The sequence below is a fragment of the Rattus norvegicus genome, chromosome 3 (assembly GCF_036323735.1).
Source record: "Rattus norvegicus strain BN/NHsdMcwi chromosome 3, GRCr8, whole genome shotgun sequence".
Lineage (NCBI taxonomy): Eukaryota > Metazoa > Chordata > Mammalia > Rodentia > Muridae > Rattus > Rattus norvegicus.
The window spans coordinates 23,471,184-23,494,442 of record NC_086021.1 but is presented as its reverse complement, the minus strand read 5'-3'; the positions used below and the strand labels follow the sequence as shown (position 1 = coordinate 23,494,442).

The 23,259-nt window shown below is 42.0% G+C and overlaps 1 pseudogene; it reads right to left on the bottom strand.

The window, feature by feature from the left end:
- Positions 1–3,120: 3,120 nt before the first annotated feature.
- The window catches only part of LOC120101882 (uncharacterized), a 48,793-nt pseudogene continuing 28,654 nt past the window's right edge, over positions 3,121–23,259 (bottom strand).

The window sequence follows — 23,259 nt, the reverse complement described above, 5'->3', positions numbered from 1 at the left end:
CTATGGGTTCCAACAGGAACGTACTTCACCACACAAGACTCAGACACCTCACCCCATCCAAGCTTAAGATCCCATCTGACAGATGTGTGAAGAAAGGTTTCAGTCATGAACAGCTGTGGAAACTGCAAACATGAGGCTTGGGAAGGACATGACTGTTCAAGGGGCAGCATGCAGAAGAGATTTTATGATAATCTCTCCCTGGTTGTGTTAAGGGCTATTGAAATCTACACATGTGATAAAATTTCACACACACACACACACACACACACGGAGACAAAGACACACATACACACACAGGCACACATGCACACACAGGCACACATACACATAGATGCACACACAGGCACACACACACAGACATACACACACACACATAGGCACACACACACAGACATAGACACACACAGACACACACAGACATAGACACACACATACACACACACACACTCCACAAAGACACACATACACATAGACACACACAGACACACACAGACACACAGACATACACACACACACATAGGCACACACACACACACAAAATGAGATCTAACATAATTTCCAAGATGTCAATAGGTGACTTTATTTCACAGATAACAACTTCAATTAGGTGACTTTATTTCACAGATAACAACTTCCGATTTAGAACAACCAGCTCTATGGTCCTACAATGGAGGCTCCTTGGGCGAGGCTGGATGAAGATTCCGTAGTTTTCCTGAACCAGTGCTACATTATTTTTTTAATATTAAGGCTTTTTTTTTTCAGTTGGTTGTTTTTGTTTTGTGTTTTGTTTTGTGTGTCAGACTGGTTTGAAACCTCTAGACAGTCTGATCCTGTGGTTTAATTTTCCTACACATTTAAACACAGTTAAACCTCAGGGATGGCTACCTTGAAATTCTGTTGCAAAGTAGCAAAGCTCCCATGATCTTTAAGGTAAGAATGGATTCTATCAGCTGATAAACAGGACCCGGGGCTCGGACCCAGCAAGGAACGATGTGGGACTTTTTGCCTTTCTTTTTTTTTTTTTTAATTTTTCATTAGATAATTTTTTTTATAAATTGCTTTTTGTATTAATTTTTCTTTTTTTAATTTTTTATTAGATATATTTCTTTACTTAAATTTCAGATGTTATTCCCCTTCCCGCCTTCCTGTCCATCAGCGCCCATTCCCTCTCCTTCCCCTCTCCCAACTTCTTGTCTTTTTAATTGAAAATAGTTTCTTGGCTCACACGCTACACCCCAAGGACAGTTTCCACTTCCTGGGATCCAATAGGAGGGAAGTGTGAATCTTCCTGGGAAGGGAAACGGGAATCCAAAGGAATTTTGTAAACATCTGATTTGCTAGGGGCTTCTTTAAAATGTGTGCCATGTTAAGTTTGAACCCACGCACTGCATGGAAAACTGGCTTATGAGGTGCACCTAGGTAGTGGGGACACCAGCTCAGGCTTAAAGAGCAACAGAGCAAATGGGTAGCATCCCAGGATGGCTCACAAATGAGCCCCCACCCACAAGAATGAGAGCCCACTGCACATGACAGGTGTACATGTCAAAGCCTGATTTGCCAGAGGCTGAAAGTGACAAGTTTACCTGGTGGCCAGATGGTTAGCATTTTAAGGAGAATCCATGTGTTGCCAAACAAAGCAACATTCCTACCTTTATTCTTGTCAGGTTTGTATCCCCCGCCTCCCAAGATATCTTCGAGATCCTTGTCTGACCAACCTACAGAAAAACCACACATTTCAGTGGCCAAAAGAAAAAAATCTCAGCAGCAAACATTTGGATTAGTCAAAGTTGTCCATGACACGTGAGTGTTCTTCATGGAACTGAGAGTGTGGTTCAGTGGCACAGCAGATGTAAGGTCTCAGAACCACACCTTGTGCTCATACTAAGGATTGATGGGGAGGGGGAGAATGAGGGGGAAGGGAAGGAGGTTGAGGGAAATGAACAAGGAAGAAAGGGGGTAGGCAAAATTTCAACCGGCCCCTCAGACAGCTCATTGCCGATGTATATGTTCTGTAGAACGGCCAATCATCTTGAGTGTTTGTGTGACCACAGAGAGAAGAAATACAATCCTATAATTAAGTTCAGATGAGATGCCATCCCCCTGCCTCGATGGCAGCTCTCTGAGGCTCTGACTCTATAGAAGACTCTGCTTCTTAACTGAACCAAGGAGATTAATGCCTTTCTGCAAAAATAAGTCTCAACTTTCTCACGATCTGCAACAAAATCACAGATGACTAATAAAAGAAGCAGAATCATTATTAACCATAGTTCAGTGATTAAGTACACATCTTCCTGAATGTCCTATGCTCTGTGTGCAAAGTGTTCTTAAACTCTATTCCAGAGGACAGAGGGGTGATTTGCTAAGCCCCTGGTGTCACTGTTCCTTCTCTTACTTGGCTTTGTCTGCTTTGTGTCATGAGACCACTTTCGCCAGGCAGAATTAATGTCATACCAACTGGATGACTTGGGAAGCATTTCTTAAAACTGAATGAAATGAATCCGACAGTCCAGGACAGCCACTGATGGTGCTTGTCGACAAGATTTCGGGTGAAGCCTTTGTAAGCTACCGTGAGTCTTTTCCAGTGGTATGGGTGGTGTTAGCAGCAAGTTAGATTTTTTTTTTTATTCTAGGATGCAGCATTACACTGAACTTTTATAAACCATAAGAGAACAAGGTTTTCCAAAGACTAACCTGCAATGCTAGAAAACAACAAATGGACACAAGTCCATTGAACGGGTGTTGTAGTTCAAAAGTGAAATGTCCCTATAGGCTCATGTGCTGGGACTCTTGAGGCCTGCTTTTGGAAATACACACTGGAAGGTGACATCTGGGTTTTACTAGCCCACTTCCTGTCTCTGTCTCTCTGCTTCCTGTGTGCGGATACAACTCGAGCAGCAGAGTCATATCGGGGCCTCATCGCTTCTAAAATGATAAGCTGAAATAATCCTTCCTCTTCTCTTCACTTGCTAGGCACTTGGTCAGGGCAACCAGAACAGTAATGAAAGGAGAACAAAGTGAGGAAAGGTACTAAACACTTTTTAAAATGTATTGTTCATTTATATGTCTGTTTTAAACCCTTTTGAATTTAATTGTATTTAAGTGTGTGTGTGTGTGTATGTGTATGTGTGTGTGTGTGTGTGTGTGTGTGTGTGTGTGTGTGTGTGTGTGTGTGTGTGTAGGTCAGAGGACAGCTTTCAAGCTGCATATCTCAATATGAGAATCCAGGTATCTCCTAGCAAGATTGACATTCTAGAAATTTCTAAGAAGTATAAAATATTGCCACTCTCTGACAAATTGTTTTTCTCTTGACACAGACTCATACAATGTGCTATTTATGTTAATATGTATTGGTTTAGTATTATCATTTTATACAAACAATACTGATTTTTTTTTAAAAAAATTAAATATATAGATGATAAACAGAGGTAGATATGACACACACAGACAATAGTTATTGAGATTCCCAGTAATTTGGAGAATCCCAAGACCAAAATATATCACTACTACTGTTCTGGGTTTTCCTGCAGCTCAACATGGCCCAGATCTGGCCCAGATCTACAGTACTCTGGACATCTCAGAATACCATTGCAGGTGTAAGACAAACCATACGAGGAACTATAGCACTGGCCTGTAATGTTGAGCATCTAGAACTTACCTCCTCCTTCTCCTGTACTTTTTGGGGCCATCTAGATCATTCTGATCATCCAAGGCATCTTCCAAGTCAAACCCATCAAGTTGTGGGGACCACAGAACAAAAGAGATAATCACTGCTGTACTGGGTAGTTTGGGTTTTTTTTTGTTTTTTTGTTTTTCCCTGAGCTGGGGACCAAACCCAGGGCCTTGTGCTTGCTAGGCAAGCGCTCTACCACTAAGCTAAATCCCCAACCCCTACTGGGTAGTTTTTATGTCGGCATGAGCTAGAGCCATCTACATGGAGGGAACCGTGTTTAGGAAAAGGCCTCCATAAGCTCAGGCTGTTAGGCATTTTCTCAGTGATCGATCAGTGGGGAAGGACATGGTACATCGTGGAAGGTACCATCCCTACACTGGTGGTCATAAGCCAAATAAAATAAACCCTTTCTTTTCTATGTTGGTTTTGATCATGGTGTTTAATTATCACCATAGAAACACAAACTAGGATACCCACTGAAACAGGTAGGTGATGTGGAAAATCCTTCCTTCCCTTTTTCCTCTGAGAGCTTGTCTTACCCATAGGATTTGACGGTGCTCTAGTTGTTCCTGGCCTTCTCGTTGTAGTGGTGATGTGGTCCCCTCTCTGACAGTAGGAGGGAAAACAGCAATAAAAATAAATAATAATAAAATGCATACTTACATCATAGTTTAAGGAAGTCACACCGTGAATAGGCCATCGTTAGTACTTATTAAAGCTCCTATACAACCTCATGACTACCCGGAAAAAGATGGCAAAGAGATGGAACAGGTTTAAGTGAGGGAGATTCTAACCATTCTTCATATGTTGGGGACCGAGAGACCCACATCTCACCACTTGACCAGAGCTAAAACATGAGCCCAGATCTGCTGCACACATGGAGTAGGGAATTCTAGACGATCCCCGAGACCTTTGAGCTACGGTTTCCTCCACTGTTAGTGCAAGAACTGAACAGCAGATTACGATGCCCAGAGATGAATGAGCTGGTGTTGTCTGTAATGTTCAGAGAACTGTTTTATAAGCTAGCATTTATGTGCTGTACAGAGAACTGCTTTACAAACTGAAAGTGGTTAAAGAAGCAAATTTGACCATCATGCTATACAGTCCATTAAAATCAACTAAAAGTGGATCAAAGATCTAAAAAGCTAGTTTCTAAACACTCAGCAGAAAACATTTTGGAAAAAATATATATCCTTTTCCTGTCAGCCTGCACTTCTTTGCTTCATCCATCTTATCTAGTTTGGTGGCTGTATATGTATGGGCCACCTGTGGGGTAGGCTCTGAATGGCCGTTCCTTCAGACTCTGCTCTAAACTTTGCCTCCCTATCCCCTTCTATGGGTACTTTTGTTCCCCTTTTAAAGAAGGAGTGGAGCATCCGCATTTTGGTCATCCTTCTTGAGTTTCATGTGATCTATGGCGATGCACTCTTTTAATCACAGCACTCCGAGGAACAGAGGCAAGAGGATCTCTGAACTTGAAAACAGCCTGGTCCACAGAGTGAGTTCCAGGACAGCCAAGAGAAACCCTGCATTAAAGAAACAACAACAAAAACAAAAAGAGAAAGAAATGAAAAGAAAAAACAACAAGGATTTCCAAACAACTCACTTGCACCGTCACAGAACAACAAACAAATGGGTGTTGTAGTCAAACGTGAAATGACCCTACAGGCCAATTGTTGGGAATACGTCACTGGAAGGTGACATGTAAGGTTTACTATCCACTTCCTGTCTCTGTCTCTGTGCTTCCTGCGTGTCACTCCAACGTGAGCAGTGGGGTCACATGGGGCCCAGGTTAAGAGTAAAGAGAGCTACTGTGGCATTTTGTAAGTGATGGATTGGATGCTGCCTTGTCATCACTATTACATGTCGATGCTACTGAACTCATTTCAGCAGTGTCTCAGAAAGCAAAGTATTTAAAGCAGAGGTGAGGGAAATTACTATAAATGTAAAGTAAACCTAAAGGTATAAAACCAAGAAGATCCAAATAAAGACACACACCAGAAAACACACCAGACTGGCAACATCAGCTCCCACACTCTCTATGTTCAGTGAAAGCCTATAGAAGTCCCACTGATTGTTTCTTCCCAGAAATAGTCAAATTTGATCTAAACTTTTTGGGAAAGGCAGAACCTGAGATTGTCTTTTTTAAACCTTAAAAAGAATAAAGTGGGATGAATCACTCTACCTAATATTTCATAGTTAACATTTATCAAAGAAGTGGCAGACAGATAGATACAGGCAACAGAACAGAATGAAGAGCTCAAAAGACCTCAGACCTGCTCAAGTGACTTTTGTTATACATATGCAAAGCAACTCAAGGGCGGAAGAAATCTTTTCAGCAAAAGGTGCTGGAATAATTAAACTTCTAAAACAAAAAGCAATGGGTTTCATTTTATATACAACTAACTGCAAATTGATAGGTTCTATTTGCTTAAATATTAAACCATTAAATTTTCAGAAGGAAGTGTTTCAGAATTGAATGCTTAGTAAAGACTTCAGATATTCGACACAACAGAAACACTGCCCATAAGAGGAAAAGTTGTTTCGAAGCTGGAAAGAGCAGACCACCTGGTGCACGGCCACGATCCAGGAAGCTGAGGTGGGAGGACCTGGCATTTGAGATCCAGCTAGGACTGCTTGCCAAGATAGTAATTCAGTCTCAAAAGAGGGAGGAAGAGGAAGAAGTGTCACAGGAATAGGATGTGTAGAAAGGAGGGAGGACAAAGAATTCTAGACAAGAAAACCATCAGGAAGCTTTAATGGAGCTAAGGTTCTTGTGGGCTGGTGGCGTAGCTCAGAAGCAAGCATGCATTTACTTAGAGGTCCTAGGTTTTCCTCAGAAAAAACGGGGAAAAACAAGGGGGAGGAGAGGAAAGAAAGGAAATCTGGAGTCGGCTTTTTGAGAAAAGAAAACAAGATTCAAAACTTGTTCTAATGGCTCAAAATTATAAATGGGAGAGGAGGCATTGCAACTAATACTAAATAGGTACAAAGGAAACTGCAATGGACAATGTATTCCAACAAATCAGACACGCTAGAGGAAATGGATAGAGTTCTAGAAGCACACAAACTATTAAGGTGATTATGAAAAATCAAAATATAAATGGATGGATGATAATTAGAATAATTAACAACCTCCCAACAAAGAAATATCCAGGTAAAAGAAGGTTATTAAAATGAATTCAAGGAAAAGTTAAAGCTAATCCTTCTCAAATCCTTGCAGATCTGAAGATGAGGAAAGAATTCCAAATTCACTTCATGAGAAAAGCATGACCCTCACGCGAAGCCAGAGGAGAATGCCAAAAACAAGCAAAACTACATGAATAGAGGCAAAAATCAAGGAAACATTACATTAGCAAAGAAAATGAACAGCATATTTAAAAGATTGCACCCTATAATCAAAACTGGATTTATGCCCTGGACACAGGATTGCTCAACATAAATTAAATCATTAAACATTAAAAATATGAAGCATAAAAACCATGTGATCATATCAGTAGGTATAGAAAGAGAAATTGACAAAATTTAACATCTTTTTGATGATAATTCCACATATCAGCCATAGAAGCTAGAGTGGTTAGCTCGAGTTGTTAACTCAATGAGTTCTAGAACCTCCTGAGAGAGAGGCCTCCAGCAATATGGTAGGAGATCATCTTGACTCGGTAAACTGTGTTGAAAAGAAGCACCTTTGGCAGATGACATGGTTCTTCGGTCTGAGATCCTAGCCTGTACACAGGTGATGGAGTGAGCTGAGTGTATGCCATCATCACTCAAACTGGGCAAAAATAACTCTCCCTTAAGCGACTTCCACCCTGGCGCTTTCTTACAGCAAGTAGAAAAGTAACGAAGATGAAAGCGATGTCACCCAACGGAATGAAGACCACACAGGATGAGGCACCAGGGTACATAGTCAAGGGGGAAACACTGAAAGATTTCCTTCTAACCTGAGGAACAAGACAACCGTGTCCAATCTACCAATTCTATTCAATGCAGTACCAGCAGTCCTAGCAAGAATGAGGAAAGGATATTGAAAACGGTCTGTAGGTGACAGGACTGTATGCACAGAAGATCCATGAGAACCAAGTGTGGTGGTGCCCACCTATGAACCCAGAATCTGACAGGCAGACTCAGGGGGAGGAGGACTTGGAGGGCAGCCTGAATTATATAACAAATTTCAAATGAGCCTGGGCTACAGATACGGAAAAATAGACAAACTGAAAGAGGAAACACTGGCATATCCATGGTTTTGAAGATGAACAAAGTAGTCATAAGCCAAAGAATGTATATGGCAAAAGGAGAGACATAACTCCCCCACAGAGCCTCCAAGAGGAATGCTGCCACAGAGGCACTAGTGCTTTGTGCCACTGAACTATCCCTGCAGCCTCCCTTGATCATATCTGCTGCCAGTAACGAAACTTGGAATTTAAGACAGTTTTCCGAAAACTTGCTGGTGGCTGTGATATGATCAGCTTTTCAATATCTAGGTGGTTTTTTAAATCATTGTTTTACTCATCATTTATTTGCTTATTTGTTTTTGGACAAGAGATCTTGCTGTTGTAACCCTGAGTACCCTGGAACTTGCAATACAGAACAGGATTATCCTCAAACTTTTGGTATTCTCCCCACCTCTGCCTCCACAGTGCTGGGATTACAGGCAGTGCCACCCTGTATGACTTACTGAACGCTTTGTTCAATGAGAAAGGTGGCAACAGGAATCGGTGTGATTCTGTAATATATTACATTGTGCATTGGTTGGGGTATCAGTGTTTCCAAGTGACCAGTGCACAGAGCTAGCGAACTGTGAGTGATCCATTCAAAGAATAGGAGAGTCCAATGGAAGAGCTGGAGGAAGGACTGAAGGACCAGAAGAGGTCACGGACTCCAAAGGACCATGAACAGAGTCAACTAACCTGGACCCTTGGAGCTCTCAGGGTCTGCACCTCCAACCAGGGAGCATGCACATCTGGCCCTAGGTCCCCACACATGTGTAGCGGATATGCAGCTTGGGCACGTTGGCTCCAAACAACTGGACCAGGGGCTGTCCCTAAAGCTGTTGCCTGCCTGTGAATCCTGTTTCCCTGGCTGGGCTACCTTACTAGCCTCAGTGGAAGAGGATGAATCCAGCCCCAAAGAGGCTAGATGTGCCAGCTAGGTGTGGGGGGTGGGGAGTGGGGATGGATACCCTGGGGGCTCCACCCTCGCTGAGGAGAAGGGGCGAGATAGAGGGAGAGACTGTGTAAGGGAGCAGGGAAACTGGCAGCAATTTGGACAAAAAGGGAGTAAATAAATAAATAAGAAAATACTAAAGAAAAAAAGCACATTGAGTTCTTTCCCCTTTTCTCCTACATATTTGCATGAGTCTGGATTTTCTCCGAATGTTGTACTGAACCTCAGGAACTTATAACTGCTCAGTCCAGATGCAGATATTAAAAATCCAGGAGGAGTGGTAACACACATCTGTAGTCCCAGCACAGGGGTCCGGGGGTGGGGAGGTAGAGGCAGGTAGACAGATCTCTGTGAATTTGAGGACAGTCTGGTCTGTCTAGTAAAGTGTGGTCTACATAGTGATTCCTAGGTCTGTCTCGCAGTAACACACATACACACACACACACACACACACACACAGACACACACATACATACACAGACACACACATACACACAAACACACACACATATACACACACAGACATGCACACACACATACACATAGACACACAAACATACACACACACATACACACACACAAGACATCCATGCAATCACACACACACACACAGAGGCGCACACAGACACAGACATGCACACGCACACACACACACACACACACACACACACACACACACACACACACACATAGAATCCAGATGCATTCTATTGAAGCCAGACATTACAGAAAACTATAAAATAATGTCATTCATTACTCTAAATTATGTTTTCACCTTATAAGCACAGTTATTTCTCATAAAAACCCACCACACATGTAAATGCATATGGCTTTTTATTTTCCTCGGATTAATATCAGTTTTTAGTTCTAAGTTCTCAGATGAGAAGTATTTATAGATGTGACCCACATACACAAACTCTCCCGAGATCTTCAAAAACTTAGAGAATTTCAAGAAAACGTCTGAATATCTTCGTTGAAGACTTCTCCTTAGGCCTCAGGTTGCCCAACTCTGCTCGACTATGAATGGCTCATGTTTAACCTGGGAGCTATGGGGATAGACTGGGGCTTAAGTCAAGTTCAGCTCACCCCTTCTGCCTCCTGTACCTGGATTCTGGCAGCCATCGTCACCCAAAGCAATAGGGAAGTGGAAACGCATGGCTTTCACGTAAGGCACAGTGACCAACCAGATGGGATTCTGTTGAATTAAATCTAACATTCACATGGGTGCCTTTGCTAACTTTTCATGCGTGCAGCTAAAAATTCTACATGGCTCCTTTTGACCCTGTCCCAGATGGAGTCCTAACGAGTCCCTCCTTGTGTCCCTTCTCAGGTGAGTCTGGCCTTCCTCACTTCCCACACCTCATTACCTGCTGGATTTGATGGGGCTCTGGTTGTTCCTGTCCTTCTAGTCATGGTGCTAAAGTGGCTCTCTGAAGGGAGAAGGAAGGACGAAAGGAAGCAGATTGTAAAACACAGTGGCTCCTTTATGGTTTACAGAATTCACATCCTGACAATGGTCTCGGTATAGGTCCCCAAGGCCATTGTGGGGATCACACTGAAGAATCATAAAAAGTCATGGGTTCTGAAGCTAGAAATGCACATCAGTGGCCAAGAGTCACTGTTGCTCTAGTACTGGACCCAAGTCAAAGCCGGCCTTGTCGGCACAGAGAATTTCAGGACAACTCGGGCTAAATCAAGAGACCCTGTCTCAAAACAAAACAGTGAGAGGAATGAAACGGGTCAGAGTTCTCTTTTTGTACAGCAGAAAAAAGGTGAAGGCAGATGCATGTTCTCTTGTGGTTTCAACATAATGAAAATTATGAAATTTTCTAAATGTAAAAGGAAGATGACACACGTATGACAAAACGACACAAGCCTTGCACAACAGAACAAACAGGTAGATGGAGGCACAGCTAGTCTCATATGCGTGTACTTTTCTGAAGGCAAGATTGTCAGTGTGGTGCATGGCCGACCACTTGTGTTTGCTTGGTGGACTTGTTTGTTTGAGTCACGCTTTACTGAGGAAGTTTCTTTCAGCGCATCCTCCAGATTAAAATCATCGAAGTCTCCATGTCCTGCAAAGAAGAAGACAATTTTAAGTTTAGGTAGTTTTTAAAATGAAGGAAAGATTGTAATATTTTCTTTGTCCTTACCATTATAATTTGTGGTTCTGAGAACTCAACCTAGGATCTAGAACGTACTAGGCAAGTGTTCACCACTGAGGCTGATGCTAAAATAGACTCTTGACATGGTGTTTGTCATTTAAAAAAAAAGGGGGATGTGAATGCAAACGGAAAACAAAAATCCAAAGTAGCTATACTTACATGTAGGGAGCCATATTGGATTTGGGCCTGGCCGCTTTGTGGCTCAAAGTGTCTACGTGACTCTTGGCTGCATGGCCACAGATGTTCAACCTTGAAATGACTGTCATAAGTCTTGAGAGTGTTGGACAAAAGCCTCTCCCATGAATTTACGGCCAGGAAGATAACATTCACAGGTTGTTTCAGTCTGAGCAAACACCAGACATCTCCAGCGTCTCCATCGCATGACCTCTTCACCTTCTGCTCTCGCTGCTGGAATGCCCTTCTCCCTCCATCCTTTGTGTTTCACTAAGGACACTCCCCCTACCTGAAAACCTTAAAAGCTGTAACGTTCACCCCAATAAACGAGACCTTGACAACAGAACTTTTGCTTGGTCTCCTTCTTCTCTTCACCCCCATTTGATACACAGGTAGAAGGCCTCTTCGGGACCCTGAATAACTGGACCTGCTGGACGGGTCACTTACGCCAAGAAAAAATAGAGCAGAAGTCAGACACTCCATTGTGATAGAAAGAAACAGATCGTTACAAAATGCAAAAGGGCTACTTCAGCAACAAGTCAAATGCATTTGAGATATGTGCATGTGTGTGTGTGTGTGTGTGTGTGTGTGTGTGTGTGTGTGTGTGTCTCCATTGTCAGGCACCCAAACATATATGGCAATCATTAATAGATATGAACATAGAATGTAACACAGTAATAGGAAACTTCCATCATCAAATGGATGACCTAACCATGGGGAGAAACAGTGGGTTTTACAAGTATTCTTTGCAAATGCACACATAGGGAACATCATAGATCGTGTGCTAATACACGAAGCACATTCCAGCGGTGATTATGGAAGAGTGGGATCATATCAAGCCTCTTTTCTGACTACAACAGCATAAAACTAAAACTGAATGGTGAGAGAGACAGCTCACAAATATGTAGAAATTAAACAACTCTCTTCTCAACAATCCATAAGTCAAGGAAAACCAACTAGACGGAAACCAAACAGGATCCAGAGACAAGGGCAAATGGGATCACAATACATTCAAATGGAAAGCAGTCCTGACTGGAAGCCTGCAATACATCAGCCCTCATGTTATACCTCAGAAAGCTAGAAAGCAGAACAAAGGGAAAGCCAAGCAGAGCAAAGCATGTTTAAAAAACAACAAAGTGGGTAATCTAAAGGAAACGATTGAAATTCCTTTGTGTGTGTGTGTGTGTGTGTGTGTGTGTGTGTGTGTGTGTTGTGTGTGTGTGTATTGTGTATGTTTTGGCGCGCCATGTATGTTTCTGCATGGCATGCATGCAGTGCCTTTAGAGGCCAGAAGAGGGTGTCAAGTCCTCTACAACTGGAATACAGATGACTGTGGTCTGTCATGTGGATGTTAGGGATCAAACAAACCCACGTCCTGTGGAAAAGCAGTCAGTGATCTTTACTGCTGGGTCATTTCTGGAACCCCACAGAAGAAGCGGTTGTATACAAGGATTAATTCAGAAACCTGAATATCACACACTTTGTCTCAAATGGGAGAGTCTAGATTTTAATTTTTTTTATTTTTAATTTTTAAAAATTACATATATGTGTGTATCTGTGGACATAGGTACAGGTGCTCTTGGAAACCAGAAGTGAATGGCAGTTCCCTAGGAGGTAGAGCTAGCAGCCCGCCATGGATGCTGGGAACTAAAATCTTAATGACTAAGCTAGTTTTCAAGTCTGAGCCTAGATTTTAAACAAGCACTTGAGGAACAGAACAAATAAAATCACACATCACAAATCCTAGGACGCAGTTCAGAATAAGTGAAAGCCCTGTGTGGCCAGTGTGGAAAGTGACAGGGCCAACATTGGTCAGTGACAGGCAAGAACTACAAGTTGGCGATAATATAAAAGTCAGAAATGCAAAATGATCTAAAATCCGTATAAGCGGTACTTGACCTGCATGCTACAAAGCTGCCAAAAATAAAAGCAAAATAATAGTAGTGTAAAATACACAACCCAGAAATAAAGTCGAACGTAACTCTTACGGAGAGTTGAAAATGCACAAAGGGTTAAGGATAGTGTCTTCAGGAATCACTGATGGGAAAACACAAAAGAATAAAATTAGACCTTTATTCCAATACAGTAACTGAATCATAATTAATTTGCAATTTATTAAATGTGATACCCAATCCTGAAGAGGTACTAAAAGAAATAGCGGGCATTGGTCTGGCTTATGGTTTCCTGAAGAGCATTCCCAAAGCATAGGCAAAAGAGCAAACTGCAGCAGTGAGGCAGAGCTTACAGGCCAAGGGCTCACTCCGCAAGTGGAAAGCCCTGGGTTCAATTCCCAGAACCACAAAACAAGGAGACTAACGTGCGTCCAACCAAAATGCTTCACCACAGCTAAAGAATGACCCATGCAATTAAGTGACATTTTCCACAAAGAAATGATGTTTATGGTCAACCGATGAATTAAAAGATAATGTACGACAAGTCTAATCTTTGAGGAAACAAAAATTGCAAGTGCAATGAAGCTAGCTTTAATCCTAGCCCATGGAAAATGGTATGGACACTCCTGAAAAGTAAGCATAGAATTATCCTATAATCCAGTTATATGAAGCTTGGGAACTGAGGTTGGTAAATCAGAGGCATCTGCACGCTCACGCTCAGTGCACAACTATTCACAGTAGCCAAGGTATGGGGAAAAAAACCTCAAGCTTTATCTAGGTAAATGAATACAGAAAACGGTTATTAGACTAGGGAAATGTCTTGGTGATAGCACACGTACTTGGTGTGTGCAAAAGGCCCTTTATTTTTGAGATTAATACTACAACACTTCTCCCTTCCCTCCCTTCAAATTTTCCCATATACGCCTCCAAACAGCACTGTCAGCTCCACTTAAATGGAACCACCCAGTGTACCATACTCAACCTGCCCAAAGCTACAGGGTCATGTGGACCCTCTCCACAACCTGGCAATTACTGCTAGTGCCAAGCTTACAAATGCACCGAAAAAGTTTCTGAGTCAATAGCTTACAGCCTAGTAGCCAAGTCTTGCTTCTTTTCAGAGTCCTTTACATATTACTTCCAAATCCTGAGCATGGGATTCAGTATTATCAAGTCCAACTCTTATAATCTTCCTCCCACAGTGACACAGGGGAGATCAAGGTCCCCTCTGGGATTCGGAGTCACACTGACAACAGGACTTAAAAACAGACTCACAAAGAACCACAAGGACGATTTATTAGAGTTCAGAAGAAGAACCCCAGGACTGGCAAACGGTAAAGCCCTAGCAGCTCCCAGAGGACGAGAAAGGAGAAGGGCCAAGCCGTGCTGTTTAAGCTGCCATGGAGGTTAGACTCATGGCCAGCAAGCAGCCACATGTGGGGTTACAGGTTTTAAGGAAAGAGTAGGGAGGCCCAAAATGCTGTGGATAAAGACCCCAGTACTAAGGAAAGAACACTTAGAAAAGAGATAGAAAATGTGAAAAATATGTATGCTTTTCTGACTTGGTCATAGGGTAGGACTTAGGACCTTTTACATGACTGGTCGGTAAGCTTCTGAACAATGGTGGTGGGAATCGTGGGAAAGAAAAGTACAGTGTCTCATTTTAAAAACCATTCTATCTTTTCAGCAAGGTTTTAGCTGGTGAGCCAACCTTTCTATGGTGATCCCTTACCAAAGGGATTGAACCAGTCTCCACTCAGACCGGAGATCTTATCCTCTTGACCGACACTAACAGTACCATAAACCAGTAGAGATGGACAGTTCTCTCTCTAGCCCTGGGCCCAAAGCACTACCCCAGAAACACACACTTGAATGCTAACCCAACTTACAGAACAAGCAGTCCATTAAGCAGTTTTCCCTGAGATACCAGTCTGGAAGTAATGCGAAATTATTTCGCCTGTTTTATTGCTCCGCTCCCCTTCTCATGTTCTGGTCCATCTAATTACTGCTGCTCATAAGGAGACTCAAGACATGTGTGTGAGCTGGATGATGGCTTAGGGGCAGCTAATTTGAAAGAGGAAACCTTTCCTCAGCAAAGGCAAAGAGTGATACTCTGCACCTACGTAGGCAAGAAATAAATATATTTTTTATTTATTTAATATATGTTATTAATATGATATACACAGACAAACACACACACACATAAAGTCAATGAGTGTGCAAGAATCCTTGGAGATCAGAAGAGGGCATCGGACCCCCTAAAACTGGACTTACAGGCATCTGCGAGTTATTGTGTGGATGCTGGGAACTGAATCCAGGTCCTCTCGAGAGCCTCTCTACTCCCAGAAACTGGGAGTCAGCAGACGTTCTACTACAGGCGCAAGGCGAGCCTGGTATGCACAGTGATTTCAAGTACAGCTTGGTGTACGTGTCAAGTCCTAGGCCAGCCAGGGCTACACGCTGAAACCCTACCTCAAAGAAGAGGAGGAAGGTATATCATGAAGGAGGGCTCTTGAACAAAGAAACGGACTGGAGTGAAGCAGCTCTAAACAAGGCAGGGCAAGGATTTTAGTTTCAGTCTAGCTACAACCTACCCTGTGACTCTTTACTGCACACCGTTTTCTTTAAGGACTTTTGTCCCTTCCAACAGCTCAAAGTATGGTCCTCCATGAAGTCAGTCACTGCTAATCCCTTCCTAGAGTGAGAAGGTAGACTTGTAGGGCACATAAAACTTAACAAAATGCCTCTGGTTCCTCGGGCTACCTGTAAATTGTTCAGAGCGCTCTATGTCTGTAGCTTTGGTGAGCCATCACCCATGCTGGGGTGGAACTTCAAAACCAAACTTTGTAGATGTATGTGCAGGTGTGTGTGTGTGTCTGTATGTTTCTACGTTTAGGTTCACACACACCTTTGTGGGTATTTGAAGGCCCTTCTTTTTTTGAGACAGAATCTTTCATACATACACAGAACATAGCAATTAAGTCAAGTCAGCTTGCTACTCAGTGCCAAGGATCTGCTCTCCCCCTTTCACCAACAATGAGAGCACAAGTGTGTGCCACTAGCATTGGCTTGTCACGTGGGTGTTCGGTATTGAGCTCAGACTCCTGTGCTTATGCAGAAATCACTTTATGGACTGAACCCTCTCCCCAGCCTCTGTGGTGAGCTTTTGGTGATGCAGCTGCCTTTCAGTCACACAGTTTCTTCTCAGTAACTAAGCCTCAATAAATTAATTGATTTACCAAGCTAACAGACATGCCAAAGTGGATGAAAGCCCATGAAGCCTCAACTCTACACAAAGAACTACATGCAACTAAGAAATGCTGAGACTTTGATAGTCTTCCCCGGGGAAGAGCAGGTCAATTTTTACCCAATACCAAGTAGTCAGTACTGAAAACATAAACATACAAGCAACATTAGACAGGTTGAATAGGTTATATTTATGTATGTAGGAAAATCTATACATAGTTGCATGTAACAACAATTAATGAAAAAGGAGGTCGTGGACTTGAAAGAGAGCAAGCAAGAGTAGATGAGAGTCATTTTAACACTTTATTTTATTTTATTTTCATCCTGTGTATGTGTGAATGCCCAAGGCAACCAGAGGCATCAGAGCCTGTGAGCTAGAAGTCCAGGCAGTTGTGAGCCATCTGCCAAGGGTACTAGGCACCAAACTCAGTTCTTCTGGAAGAGTAAAATACACTTCCAAATACTGAGCCATCTCTCCAGCCCACATGGAAGGGTTTGGTGGGAGGAGAAGTGGAGGGAATGGAGAAATGATGGGATTATGTTATAATTTCAAAAGTAAAAGTGATAATTTTTAAAACACACTTAAAGCATCATGTCCCTCCCCCCCCAACCAGAGAATCATTATGTCCTGGCTATCACCCCACATCCCTGTGGGATCACTGGGTAGATGAGTTCTAACATTTCTGCACAAAGAATGCCCAAGAGGCCTGAGGCAAGACACCTGTGGTAGAGCCGCTGAGACACAACCCCACTGTACACTCAACATGTTTGTCACACTTAGACCTGCGTTGTGAGTAACATAGATATTACCAAATGACACACATGCAAAAACATGAATACCAGACCTGTGCAAAAATAGCAGAACCCAGGCTACAAAAGAAGAAGACTGCATGCATAGTCCATTTAGCTTACTGTGTGCTCATTAACCACCACTTAGTGGAAGGAAAAAGTACTTAGGCCCCTGCAATGGGTCTGAGTCATTTCAGCTGACCCCGCACTTAACACACATATTGTGGAAGTTTCATTTCTGGTTTTCATAAGATCTTACATGGTTTTTAAAACCATATATGGAAGTTGTCTAGATATGATCTTTTCTGAGAATCTATTGTGGTTTTATGTAAAATAAAAACAGTGTGACATCACGACACAATGCTAATGATGTAATGTTCAATTTCCTGTAATGCATGCAGTCCCTCAGGGGTTTTCTCATTTCGAGTGTCAGGGCATACACAGTTGATACTTTATGAGGCAGAAATCACTATAAGATGTAACTAAGCTAGCTTCTAAGGTATTGGAGATACAGTTATTATCTTGTATTATCTGGACAGGCTCAAAGTGAATTCTAGGGTCATGATAAGAAAAGAAGAGTGATAATCAGACAACATGTGGTCAGTGGATCAGGGGAAGGAGCCATGATCCATGAGATGAAGACGCATTTCACAAAACAAAAAGAAACAAAACAAACAATAAGAACAAACTCAGGAAAGGCAAAGAAAACTAGAGCCTTCAGAGGAGGACAACGCTGCTAAAGCTGAACTTTATTCTAGTGGGAATCTTTCAGCCGCCTAATACCCAAAATGTTAATGGATGGATTTATGTTGCTTTAGGCATCTAAGTTCAAGGCAGAAATAGAGAGACTATTTCCCCCTTTCTCCTATGTATATAACAATCCATCACAGGCCTGGAGAACAGTAAGAACATTGTATTCTTTGCCTGAAAGAAGTTTCCACAGCAGGTGACATCTGTTTAAAATAAACCATGTGCGCGCCTTTGTTCTTCTGAGGTCTGCAGTATTCATTGGGAAATCTTTCCACATCCTATTAAGCTAACTCTTGAATGTCACACTTTTAACAAGCAAATATTCTTTTTGTTAAGAAAAATGGAGTCCTACTTACAATTATGTATATTCTAACTGGGCAATATGACTGGCAAAGGCCTTAATTGAGGTTCATAATTCACACCTAGTGTATTATTAGGCCTTTGCTACAAATTGGCATTTGTGAACATTGTACCATGGCCCTGTCGTCTGCACAGCTTCTTGCAATTACTGTGATTACAAAGGATTTGTGAAAGCTGAGGTGACAAAGAATGGCATTCCACTCACCTGAGGGACACATCCTTTGCTCACACTTATCTAAATCCAGAAGAAAGGCTTCTAAGACATCACATCTATCCACAGGAAACTGGTTAGCTGTTCTTATATTTTAGTGAGATACAAAGTAGTTAAGAATGGGGCGGGGGAGGGTTGGGGATTGAGCTCAGTGGTAGAGCGCTTGCCTTTCCCGAGCAAGGCCCTGGGTTCGGTCCCCAGCTCTGAAAAAAAGAACAAAAAAAAGAATGGGGCGAGGGGAGGAATGAAGGATTCCATTCAAATCCAGGAACACTCAGGAGCATGGCTCTGCTGATATTTTGAACTCTGGGGAATTCTACTCTGGGGAATTGGAAAAGATTATTATTTCTTTTCAAATTTTAAGTTATCCAGTTTATTGTACAGTTATCTTCTGCATAAAAAGCAGAAACCCTGATAACCTGAACTCAATTCCTTGAACCAATGTAGAGTTGGGAAATTATCAACTCCATAACTTTTCTTGGACTTCCACAGGCACCATGGTACATATCAATCTCTCTTTCTGTGTGTGTGTCACTCTGTCTGTCTGTCTGTCTCTCTCTCTCATCTTACACATATACATACACATACACATAAATATACACACTCTTGTGCATGCACGCATGCGCGCACACACACTCACGCACACACACATGCACACACTCACTCATGCTCACACTAAATTACCCAAAATGTAAGCTCTCAGCTGCTCCTGACACCATGGCTTTTCTCTGCCATCATGGACTCTAAACTTCTGGAAACATCATCCTAATTTTATTTTTAATTTGCTTTGGCCATGGTGTCTTTCAAAGCAATAAAGAAGTAAATAATACATACTGTCATGTATTCAGTCTTTAATGGATCAAATGTTGCTGTGTGGCCAGTTGTTAATGTATACTTTAACTCCACTCTGTCCCAGTAGCCCTAAGAAAGCAGTGCAACACAGATACCTACAGTGTCCAAACATAAGAAATAGTCTGACAAGACTTCCTAAAAGCTGCCTGCAAGCCAGTCTTCTCCTATCTGCCCTCAGAAGATGTTGAACTCTCAGCTTCTCCAGCCCTACATCTGTATGGACACTGTCCTGCCCCCGCCCTGATGATAACAGACTGAACCTCTGAACGTGTAAGCTGGCCCCACATTTTCCTAAAAGCAGGAACCATAGAGGTTGGCAAGGAAAAAGACAATGGACAAATGGGTTCTGTCTTTGATTAGAGTACTGAGCACTCCTTGAAGGAGGAGATAGTGAAGATACACTATTTTACACCTATCCTGTGATCAAAAATTATTACACAGATCAATAAGGAGGCAACAGAGAATCATTGATAGAGTGTTTGCCTAGCACACACAAGGTCATGGTTTCCAGCATCAGTACTCAAAAGAATGGAAAGAAGGGAGGAAAATGGAGGAGGGTGTGGTTGAAACATTAGAAACTATAGCGTGTCAAATGACTATCTTTCGAGTATCTTTTTCTCCCTCAATGACCTGCTCCTCCTCACACTGTACATAGTGTACTAATGAACGCTCATGAACAGATCATAAGCACAAAAACACACATGTCAAACTATGGTTTGAAATCAGGGAAGTTATAATGTGGGATGCCTCAGTAGGTATGGTTTCTAAAAGCAAAGATAGATCATCTTTGACTGGTCCTTTAGTTTTTATCTAATACCTGTGTGCAATTTTCATGTCCTCTTTACATGGGTACATAGGTATGTTACCTTCTTCATCTTCTAGATTTTCCCAGCATTCTCTGCTTTCTTAACAGTCAGCCTGTGAAAGAGGGTGTGTGCTCCTGGCACTGTTTGTGGCCAGCCAAGGCAGGCTGGTGTGCACACGTGTGTTCTTTCTTCAAACTCAAGAGAGAGGAAAATGGACTCCCATTTTGGAGTGTTTTCCTTAGAACTATCTGCAAAAGCAAACAGACTCTTAAAAATCCCTCTGGTGCATTTGTATCTTTGGCCTTTTGCAAGAAGGGGTGAGAAGGAAGAGAAAGGACGACTAACTGAGAAGGTTATTCTCATTCCCACTGCTGGCGAGGGGTTTGATTTCCTAAGTATTAATCAAAATCGCTCTTGATTATAGCAAAAACAACCTTTGCTATAGTTTTAATGAAATTAATGAGAATATATGGTAATTCTGAGCAATCTTGCTCTAGAGATTAAAGAACAGCCTGCCAGGAAACATACGAATAAAGCATTAAGATCAAAATTTGCATAATTAAGTTTCTTCCCTACATTGCCCACCCCACCCCCAGCATCACTAGCTGTGCTAAGTTCTAAGAAAAAAGATGTTTAAAGTCAGGTTGGCAAAGCCTGGGTTTCCCCCTGAGCCGGAACATCCTTTTCCAGTACTCTTTTTTAAACTCATGCCTGCCAGACTAACAGATAGCCAATGACGATTGACCAAAATTACAGAGTGCAGAGGTTTTGAGCCCTCCTCTTAAATTCTTAAATGAAAAAAGAAAAAAAACTGCTTTCCTGCCACTTTGGTACCATACCAATCTGTGTGTCCTGCTCTATGGAAGTGTCCTGCCAAGTCGTAGCCTAAGCAACATATCAAAGCCCCAAATGACAAGCATTGTTTAAGAATACCAGACCGAAAGGCTCCCCCCTCGAGTACTACTCTTTCTCAAAAACAAAGCATAATTTTAGAAAGACAAGGTTGGGGCTGTGCACAGAGCTCAGAAGCATTTGGCTAGTAAGCGACTATGCTAGGTTCAATCCCTTGTTTATGTTATATTCTCTTGGTTTTGTTGTACTAGATTATAAACTGAGAGCAAAGAAGAATATTTTACGACCTTGTCTGTTAACACAAAGTACATGACTTGATAAACAAAAGATACTGACTTTTTAAAATAAGTCAATAAAGAAATTATCAGTCCTTTCATATACTGCTTAAGATTAGGGCAAACAAGAGGAATGACTTGGATAGATAGACAGACAGACAGATCAATAGATAGATATTGTAATGATAATGAAAAAAATGAAAAAAATACAGCAAAGGAAACAGAAAAAAAGAGCATTGTAAGCAGGAACCAGGAGAAAATATACACAAGGAACTGAGCCAAAGGCTTGACCAGGCAATTCATTAAAGAAGAAACTATCTTAGACAACCCCGTAGTAATCGGAAGCATGTAAACTAAATATAATTACAAATAAATAATTATAATATAATTGTATAATAAATGTCTAAATCTTGTGGGTTTAGATCATGACAAAGTTGACACGTGCTAACAAGGCCATTACACAATGGCTACTTTAGTACACTGCTGGTGGCCAGAACCAAAACAGCCATTTCAGGAGACAGTCAGGTATCACTTCATAACAATAAAGTGATATACACTGTGCACAGCAGAAACCACTCTCCTGAGTATAATTTTGCCAAAGGAAGCATCAAACATTTTGGTCTTACAACCCTAGATGCTAAAACACTTGAAGACCTTCATGTGCTTTTTAAATATGGTTTCTGACTATTGATATTTATCATATGACAGGTTAAAATGGATTTTTAAGGCATGAGAGAGAGTGCATCTTCCACTAGCCATCAAAGTACATTTTTTAAAAACTTTTGTTATAAAAGATTTTCAAATTAAACAACAAACAAACAACAACAAAACCAAAAATAAAATAAAAGTCATCATGCACTGAGACTGGCGAGACCTAACATCTACCCATCTCAGTGACTTGCTATACAGTTAGGACAGCCAAAGCTCACCACAGTCCAGGGTAGGTCTGAGATGAGTGGAGCTGACACCAACCCACAAAGATGGCCCCTGACCTCAATTCTTCCAACACATCTGTACTAAGGCAGCAAGGAAAACAGAAAACCTTGGTGTTTGAGTATACTGAAATCAAGAGAGGGAAGTGTAAAAGAAAAAAAAACAAAAACAAAAACAAAAAAAAAAACAAAAACCAACAACAAAAACACATCTGCAAGCTGTCTGAAACCTTTATCCTTGCATTTCATTGCAGAAGCAGGAGGGGCCTATAAGGTCAAGACTTGCCTGACATACACACAGAGATCCTGTCTCTGAAAAACTCTGCCAAGGTCTAGGCTGTGTCTTGGCAGTAGTAGAGCACCTGCATGATATGTACAAGGCTCTCCTCCTTCCCAGCCCTAGAACCACACACATATAGAGATATCTCAAGAGTCATGAGATAGACATCTTTGTCAGTATCACTGGTGCTCCACCAGTAGAAATCTACTGCTTGGCACACACTGGACGCTCTCTGCAGTCGTCTTCAGGTTGCAAGGCAAGTGAGCAGGGTGCTGTACCTGCTGGGTAAAGGCAAGAGATTATGTACCAAACATCTTACACCACACAGGACAGCACCCACGTTTCCCTTGCTTACAAGATATCTACTGTCAATCAACCAACTTTCCTTTTCCTGTTATTGCCCCACCACTACTTCCTGGAATCCAGAACCTCGTATATGCTAGACAGGTTTCTCACACTATGCTACCCCAACCCACATACAAGTTCCAGGCTAAAATTCAAAGGCCTGGTGCTAAGGAACTGCTCTGCTGTCTGTATCTAGAAACAGGCAAACGTAAGTAACTTTTCTCTGTCAAAGACAAGGGCCCCCAGGTTGCCCCAGCTCCTGATCTAGACTTCTGAAGACCGATGCTCTGCCAATTCCACTAAGGGAGCTGTTCCACTGGACATTATACTCTCTGTATGAAGTCTCAACCATAGAGAAAATCCTAGAAAAATCTTTGGATCCACCTAGCTCACGCCCAACCCCAATGGAGAGGGAACGTGACAACCGACAATTGACAGACACATCATGGCCTCATTCAAAGGGCTAGAAATAGAGATGTGCAGGTCACCAAATACCT